This window comes from Adiantum capillus-veneris, chromosome 27 (genome assembly GCF_014529385.1).
Source record: "Adiantum capillus-veneris isolate H3 chromosome 27, ASM1452938v2, whole genome shotgun sequence".
Taxonomy (NCBI): Eukaryota; Viridiplantae; Streptophyta; class Polypodiopsida; order Polypodiales; family Pteridaceae; genus Adiantum; species Adiantum capillus-veneris.
This window is the reverse complement of record NC_140957.1, coordinates 56,396,805-56,405,155: the sequence shown is the minus strand read 5'-3', so window position 1 is coordinate 56,405,155 and position 8,351 is coordinate 56,396,805. Positions and strand designations below refer to the sequence as shown.

The 8,351-nt window shown below is 44.6% G+C and overlaps 1 pseudogene; it reads right to left on the bottom strand.

Moving 5' to 3' along the window:
- Positions 1-981: 981 nt before the first annotated feature.
- On the bottom strand, positions 982-1,404 carry LOC147422025 (large ribosomal subunit protein eL32z pseudogene; annotated as a pseudogene).
- Positions 1,405-8,351: the final 6,947 nt, after the last annotated feature.

Sequence of the window (8,351 nt, the reverse complement as noted above, 5' to 3'; positions counted from 1 at the left end):
AGAATGACATAGCTTTTAATTCCAAATAGCGTCTATGCTGATTTAGCTTTTGAAAGATCACTTTCTCTGACATGTACTCACCATCTTTGTCCCTAGTGCCTCAAAAAGATATCAATGTCTTCCTTTTGCGCTGTATAAAGTATTCGATCTGTTCTCTCATCTCCTTGTCTTTACTTAGGTCAGCATTTATGAACTTTTCTATAGTGAATATACCCAGACCATTCTCAACCCATTTTCGGATATTCTCTAAATTTTTGTTATATTTGCTGTGTTCCCAACTATAATTCTTTCTAAGAAAGGACTTCTCTTGAGCATTCTTTGGGATCAACATTGGTGGGGGAGGCTGAGAGAGAGGCACTTGTTGCTTGGTTGGTGGCTTGCTTTGGATAAGAGCATGTTCATCCTGCAAATTTAATATTGAAGAGGACACCTTGTCATTATCATGGCCATGCTTCTCTTGTGATAAGGAAATCTTTGAAGTCGACAATTTCTCTTGTGCCCAACTATACAATGCAACTCGGTGTCCGGGTATGTCCACTCCCAAAGCTTCCCATGAAGGCACAAACATATATAGAAGACTGCTTCCGTTGATGTTACTCTTGAGTATGGTGCATGTGTATCGATCCGAACCTAAGTAGCCATTAAAAAATTGAGTAACTTCCCTTGCATTCCAGCGAGTGATGCCTTCTAAGCACTCCTTCTCCATGTTTTGATGAAAGAGCACGAGATCTGTAAGAGAAAATTATCAATTAAGCACAATTGAAATAACTATGGCATCTCTCTCTCTCTCTCATTTTGTTACTTTGACTTTGTATCGGATCCACCACATTGTAACGCTCTGGTCTCATAGGTCACTTTGGGCTTTTGAAGACGTTAATATAACATTTCATTTCATTTTCATCTCTCTCTCTCTCTCTCTCTCTCTCTCTCTCTCTCTCTCTCTCTCTCTCTCTCTCTCTCTCTCTTTTGAGAACATGATCATTGATATTGAATATTCCAAAACCAATACAACAGAGCATGGCTGTCACAAACACAAAATTACAATTCCAAAATTTCTTAAACTATCTCATCCTTAATGCTGTGATCATTAGGATCGGGTAGCACCTACTCATCCTCCTGACTACGAAGCTTAGCAGAACCATTGGTAACTGCAATGTTGAGTTGAGCGGCTCGCTCCACAATTGATTTTCGCTTCAAAGTGGAAACATTGTGAGCAATCTCAACACAAAACTTCCTGTTGTGCATCATAAAAAGGTCCAACAAAAACTTCGTGAAACCATTGGGTAGCACATGCCTTGTCTTCTTTTTTGAGCCATACCCAATGTTAGGCATCAAAATGCACCCTTTGCATTTCCTCCTGACACGTGAATCAATACCCTTTGGTCTATGCCAACTTGGCTTGACACAGATCTTGCGATCACTCTAGGCGCGCTTGAACTTCTTTACACACTTCTTCACAATCCTGGGCTTGACGAGGAGGGTCACCATGGCTGCTGCTGTTAGCGTTGTCGCCTCCCACCTCTCACACCTCCTCTCTCTCTCTCTCTCTCTCTCTCTCTCTCTCTCGTGCGCCTATTGAAGAGTACAATATATCATTTCATTTCATTTCATTTCTCTCTCTCTCTCTCTAAGTTCCGATTAGGATTCTTTATCTCTCTCTAGGATTAGGACCCCATAGTATATATCTTTGTTTTGTACTGTTGTTAGGTTATTTTGTTACTCCGACTCTGTATCAGATCCACCACTTTGTAACTTTCGGCTCTCATAGGTCATTATGGCCTTTTAACATGGTATCAGATTCACCAATTGTAACTTTTTGGTCTCATAGGTCATTTTGGCCTTTTGAAGACGTTAATATAACATTTCATTTCTCTCTCTCTCTCTCTCTCTCTCTCTCTCTCTATACCCTGTTAAAAACGTTAATATATCCTTTCATTTCATTTCTCTCTCTCTCTCTCTCTCCAAGTCCTATTTAGGGTACACACTCTCTCTCTCTCTCTCTCTCTCTCTCTCTCTCTCTCTCTCTCTCTCTCTCTCTCTCTCTCTCTCTCTCTCTCGTGGAGACAAAGTAGATTAGAAAGCAACCATAAGTCTCATTACATCAAAGGGATCCAGCCGGGCAACACAAGCCAGGCGAAATTCACTATTTCTAGTATGAGACAAGCCCAGCAGAATGATAGCTCAAGGAACCTGGGAGCACTTGTGAGACAAGCTGAAGGCATGCTTGACACCACAGATGGAAGCGAGCTTGCCGACAGCGTTCAAAGGTGCTGCCCCTTCTCGCACTTCTGTCCAGCATTGCCGACAACATTGTACAGCACACAAAAGTGCAAGAAGGGGCAGCACCTTTGAACTTGACGTAGCGCAAGTAGCCAGCGATGTTGCCTGTTACTTGGTTACAATCGACGGCTCCCTCCACCTGGCCCCTATTCCCTATTATCATCAGAAACCCTGCCAGGAACACCCCAACTATCATCCAACACCTTGCTATCCTCGCTGAGGCTCTCCACTCCCCTCTCTCTTTAACACACACACACACACACACACGAATGCCCACCTCTCTCTCTCTCTCTCTCTCTCTCTCTCATAGGTCACAATGGCCTTTTGAAGACGTTAATATAACATTTCATTTCACGTGTTGATGTTATCTGGATGCGCACAGAAAAAACGAACATGGCGTGTACCCGTGATCGATGGCCACTGCGCTGCTTGTCGATTGCCACTGCAGGATGATGATGTATAAGCAGAGGTTGTGCTCGCGAGAAGACCAGCTAATTGGAGCTGCAGTTCGCCAGGGCGGCCAGTTGAGAGTGAGATTTTTTGAGCCTGCTGCAAATCTAATTGAACGTCCGTGTGATCATTACGCACGAGGGGAGTGGGGGACCCGCCAAAACGAGATTGCGTTTCTTTCTTTAGCAGTAGCACCGGGCCTACTGCTTTGTTTTTTAAGATTTTTAAAAATGGGTATCGCTTATACTGGCGCAGCTCGCTGCTTTTGAGCTTTTGAAGAGTTTTAAAAACTCAATAATTTAGTGACTATTAGGGTCGGGTTGCAGCTTTAGCGTGGCGTTTTAAAATCAGCGTGCGCAATTGAAGGTGCACGAAGTCCGGTGCTCTGATCTCCTGCACATAGAGGAAAGTTTGTCAACCCACCCTAAGCCTGGTAAGCGAAAAGAGAGAGAGAGAGAGAGAGAGAGAGAGAGAGAGAGAGAGAGAGAGAGAGAGAGAGAGAGAGAGAGAGAGAGAGAGAGAGAGAGAGAGAGAGAGAGAGAGAGAGAGAGAGAGAGAGAGAGAGAGAGAGAGAGAGAGAGAGAGAGAGAGAGATAGATTGCATTATCGTCCACGGAGGTCAAATATGACCTATGGGACCAGAAACAAAATCGTACAACGAGTCTGCTAAGTGGGGTGCGTATACATCTCAGTTAAGGTCTGAGGGTCCAAAATAAAAAGGATAAAAAGGATAACCTACGAAGGGGCAGGTGAGAGAGAAGTCGGTTTGGGAGTTCAAAACTCCTGGATGATGGCTTTACCTTCTGGATAAACCGCCCATTTTCCTGCTGCTCGTGCGTCACGCATCTTTTGAAGTTCTGTCTTTTTTTGTTTGAGTTGAGTGGGTGTAAGATCTTCTACAAGCCAAAGTTTAGTGTCTCTGAGAAGCCTTGACTGTTGTAGGAGTTTGACTCGGTCCTCTCTAGTCTTGAGAGTGAGGATGGCATGGTTGGTTCGATGCTCGTGTGTAATGGTGGTAATTGCCTCTTCATCCCATTGTACCATGGGAAGTGCCGCTTGAATTTGGGGAAGCGCCTTCTTGAATTCAATGTCTCCCTGCCCTTTCCAATCAATTGGGAGACCACCAATGCGAACATTGAGAGCAATGTTCTCCTGTCGTTGTCGTTCTCGTATCGTGAATATCACACGGTCATTGATCTTTTGAGAAAAAACTTCTTGCACTTGATTCTTGACCTCCTATGTGAGAGTGATTTCCACTTCCGCTTTGGTTTTAGTGAGCATGGATTCTATATTCTCTGCATTTTCCTCTTTACATTTCTCCACTGCGACTAGGCGAACCTCGATTGCTACGAGCTTTTGTTTTAGGTCTTGATTCTCTTTGCGGAGTCTCTCGACCTCGTGCTGAAGGCGGATGTGGTTATCGAGTAGCGGAGGTGTTACCACAACTCTTGCGAAAGTGGGCTTGCCTCGAGAAGAGGCTCGAGTAGTCATGGCTTGCAAGAACACACTCCGACTGTCCTTTGTGGACTTGACAGGTTGGCGGATGAGCAGGAACCTGGACTAACGTTGTTTTATGCTCCACGAGTCCACACCAAAGGGCGGGTTGGGGAAGAAAACACTGCCTCGGGAGGGAGTTGGCAGTCGTCGCCTCGCAGGGTTTGCTGGCTATTCGAGCAGCAGGTCGCTGGAGATGGCTCGTGACGGCAAGGCTAGCGACAGGTCGCACGCAGAAGGACAACAGACAATAGGACTTTCATGGGGAGGACGGGGCTGGAGCTAACCGCCCAGCCAGGCGCCGCCCTGCACCTGGCTCAGCGTTGATGCCGCGACAGAGGGGAAACCCTAGCGAGAGAGAGAGAGAGAGAGAGAGAGAGAGAGAGAGAGAGAGAGAGAGAGAGAGAGAGAGAGAGAGAGAGAGAGAGAGAGAGAGAGAGAGAGAGAGAGAGCGCCATACTATTGGATGGTGATGGATCTCATGGCTCCACCCTTACAACAATATGCAAACTATATGTGTCTAAATCATGGTGCAGTCAGTTCTACTTGGGTGGCAGGAAGTCTTATGGTAGTGTTGGTCACATGTGGCAACTATAGAGAGAGAAGAGAGAGAGAGAGAGAGAGAGAGAGAGAGAGAGAGAGAGAGAGAGAGAGAGAGAGAGAGAGAGAGGTAAGTAGAGAGTTCTATATATATATATATATATATATATATATATATATATATATATATATATATATATATAAATATAGAGAGAGAGAGAGAGAGAAGAGGCAGGGAAGTGAAGAGCGAGACAGAGACAGAGATAGGAAAATAAGGAAATAGAGAGAGAAAGAGAGATAGCGAGAGAGAGAGAGAGAGAGAGAGAGAGAGAGAGAGAGAGAGAGAGAGAGAGAGAGAGAGAGAGAGAGAGAGAGAGAGAGAGAAAGAGAGATAGCGAGAGTGAGATCGAGAGAGAAAGAGAGATCGAGATCGCTTTTTTGAGCAAGAACATGGAGGCCCCGTCCGGTTTACAATCAGGTAGAAAACTTTCATTGGGCTGAGAACTTCCATGGATTGTGCTTTCATCAAGTGCGGCATTGGAAAGCTTTATCTGACAGGCTACCTTGGAATGGAGGCAAGTGGATTCGTAGACAGAGAAGAAACTATGGAACTAAAAGAGGCAAAGGGGTTTTGTCTGCTACATGCATTGCCCTGTACACCTAGGAGTGCACGTGTGTGTCTACCCATATAGGATTTGACCAATAAAGACGAGATTTTGACCCGGTGGTCCTGATCTCCGTACACCTCTGGACCAAGGTGTACGGAGATTGGGCAAGACTAGAGAATGGGAGGTAGTTTACATTGTGAGGAGTATATATATATATATATTAAAACAACATTCATAATCATTGTAGATGGCAACGTCATCAACTAACATGGAGGAAAAGATTGCATGCTCGTGCACGCTCTGCAAGTATCAAATCCTACGCAAGCGTAGGATATGTAATGAGCATGTGCACAAGTACGGAGAGTTTGCTAGAGAAATTGTACAGAATCTGCAATACGACTCCTACGGAACGGGCATTTATTTTCGCGACATAGCACCTACATCTAAGAGAGAGAGAGAGAAAAAAGATTATGCGTGAAGGTCTGACCAATATAGAGCCACGGATGGAAGCAGAAAAGGGCTGGCAGACAGAAGACGACGGCATGGAGGAGATGCTGGATGCCTTCTTCCAGACAAGCGAGGAGAACGCGAACGAAGCATCACCAGAAACTGTGCGCCTATCTCCTGAAGACATGTTGAGGAAGTTAGGGAGCGAACGAGCGTCTGAGCTAGGGAGATCTAGACGTCCACGACTGCGGAGGACTACACAACATCGACAGAGGCTGCATCAGAGGATCTAGCTAGGTCACTTTGGCTCGACATGCATAACGCCCGGTCAGACTACTGACCATGGAGGAGATTGATGAGATCCGCCAGCGACAGCTGCTGGATCTCCTATGATCTACCTATCCCAGCTAGCTGGTTTAACCGTTTAGTCCATACCCAGCAGTTTAAGATTCCATAATATTTTATTTTATCATCTTCTTACTCTGACTTTGTATCAGATCCATCACATTGTAACTTTCTTGTCTCATGTCTCATAGGTCACTTTGGCCTTTCGAAGACGTTAATATAACATTTCATTTCATTTCTCTCTTTAATTATTTTTCTTTAATTTTAATTTCCTAAGCATACATTAATTCTCTCTCTCTCTCTCTTTGATTACCTACACACACACATTTCTCTCTCTTTCCTACACACACACACACTTCTCTCTCTCTCTCTCTCTCTCTCTCTCTCTCTCTCTCTCTCTCTTTCCTACACACACACACCGCTCTCTCTCTCTCTCTCCCTCTCTCTCTCTCTCTCTTTCCTACACACACACACCCTCTCTCTCTCTCTCTCTCTCTCTCTCTCTCTCTCTCTCTCTCTCTCTCTCTCTCTCTTTCCTACACACACACACACCACGCTCTCTCTCTCTCTCTCTCTCTCTCTCTCTCTCTCTCTCTCTCTCTCTCTCTCTCTCTCTCTCTCTCTCTCTCTCTCTCTCTCTCTTTCCTACACACACACACACAATGTAGAGAGAGAGAGAGAGGGGTTGGGGGGGGCATAATACCTGCGCAGCAGATGGAGGCCAAGATTTGAGCAGAGCGTAGGCAAAAATGACCCCTGCTGCTCGCGGGTTTTGCTTTTTTCCCCCAATTTTTTTGTGTCGCTATACGCGTCGATATACGTGTTGCTATAGGCGTCGATATACGCATGGGAAGTAAAGCCTTTCCACGCGTATATCGACGTACATTGAGATGCGTATATCGACGCGTATAGCGACGCCCGCTAGTGTTGTGGGATCTGTGTGATCACTCATACAATGGGAGATAGAAAGAGAGAGAGAGAGAGAGAGAGAGAGAGAGAGAGAGAGAGAGAGAGAGAGAGAGAGAGAGAGAGAGAGAGAGAGAGAGAGAGAGAGAGAGAGAGAGATGAAATGATATATTAGCGTTCCAAGTGGTCAAAATGACCTATGAGACTAAACCGACTCAAACTTGTGAATCAATACCATATCCGGGTACAAAAAGAGACGCTAAAAATGAATTTGGGAGAGCTGTAAGTACTTTATGTTAAATTCTTGTTGTTGAATATCTTGACTGAATACATTCAAAGTTCCTAAAGGGTCATGGAAGAGGGCTCGCAAGGTGTCGAAACTGATCTAGTTTTCGACTGATCTAGTCAAGGTTGTGAGAGATGCGACCCAAGAGGGGTTGCAATCTTCCCAACTAGTTGTCAAGGCGATGGGCAGATATGTTGTCGACACAAAGTTCTTGGAGAATTGGATGGCCAAGCACGAGGTAATTCAACATGAGGAATCACTTCCTTGGGTTCCCTTGTGCCGACTTCATGGTCACGAAGCTGTCCGTCTCACAAGGGGAAACAATATTGATGACTTGGCACATAAGTTTAGGCATCATGGTTACATGCCAACTCTCGCAGATTTTATTGTCTCGGAAAAAATGGCCAATGGAGACATAATTCGAGTTAGTGAGCAGGAAGAAAAACAATGGGATGAGTCCTATTGGGGGGAGGTGAATCGGCAGTTTGATCGAGAGTTGCTTGCATCTCAATCATGGGCACATCTTGTTTGTCGAAAGCTGGTGGTATGGGATGGAAATCATCGTTTGAAGGCTTGGACAAGAGAAGTCAATTCAGGTGAGAAATTATTTTTTACCTCAATATGTATGTGTCCTATTTACTATAATTTATTAATGTGGTGAATTAATCTTGTGAAGCTTTCCATGATGGTGCCTCAAAGTTTGTATGTGTTAAGTGTACAATCACTGCCTTCTCGGAAGATGAAGAATGCTCTATGTTGTTTGTGTTGGATTTTCTTAATAGGTGAGAAAGGTACCTTGGGATATATTTTGAGTTATAGAGGCAAATCATATCATAAGACCCTAATATGTATGGAATTGTTTTGCTAGTTTGACACAAACACATATGAAGAAAACGCTTGCAAGCGAGATCCACTTGATAAGAAGGCTTGCCCTTGGAAATGAAAATAGCTGGAAGAAATATTTTGATGAAGAGGCACTACAGGAGATAGAGGCA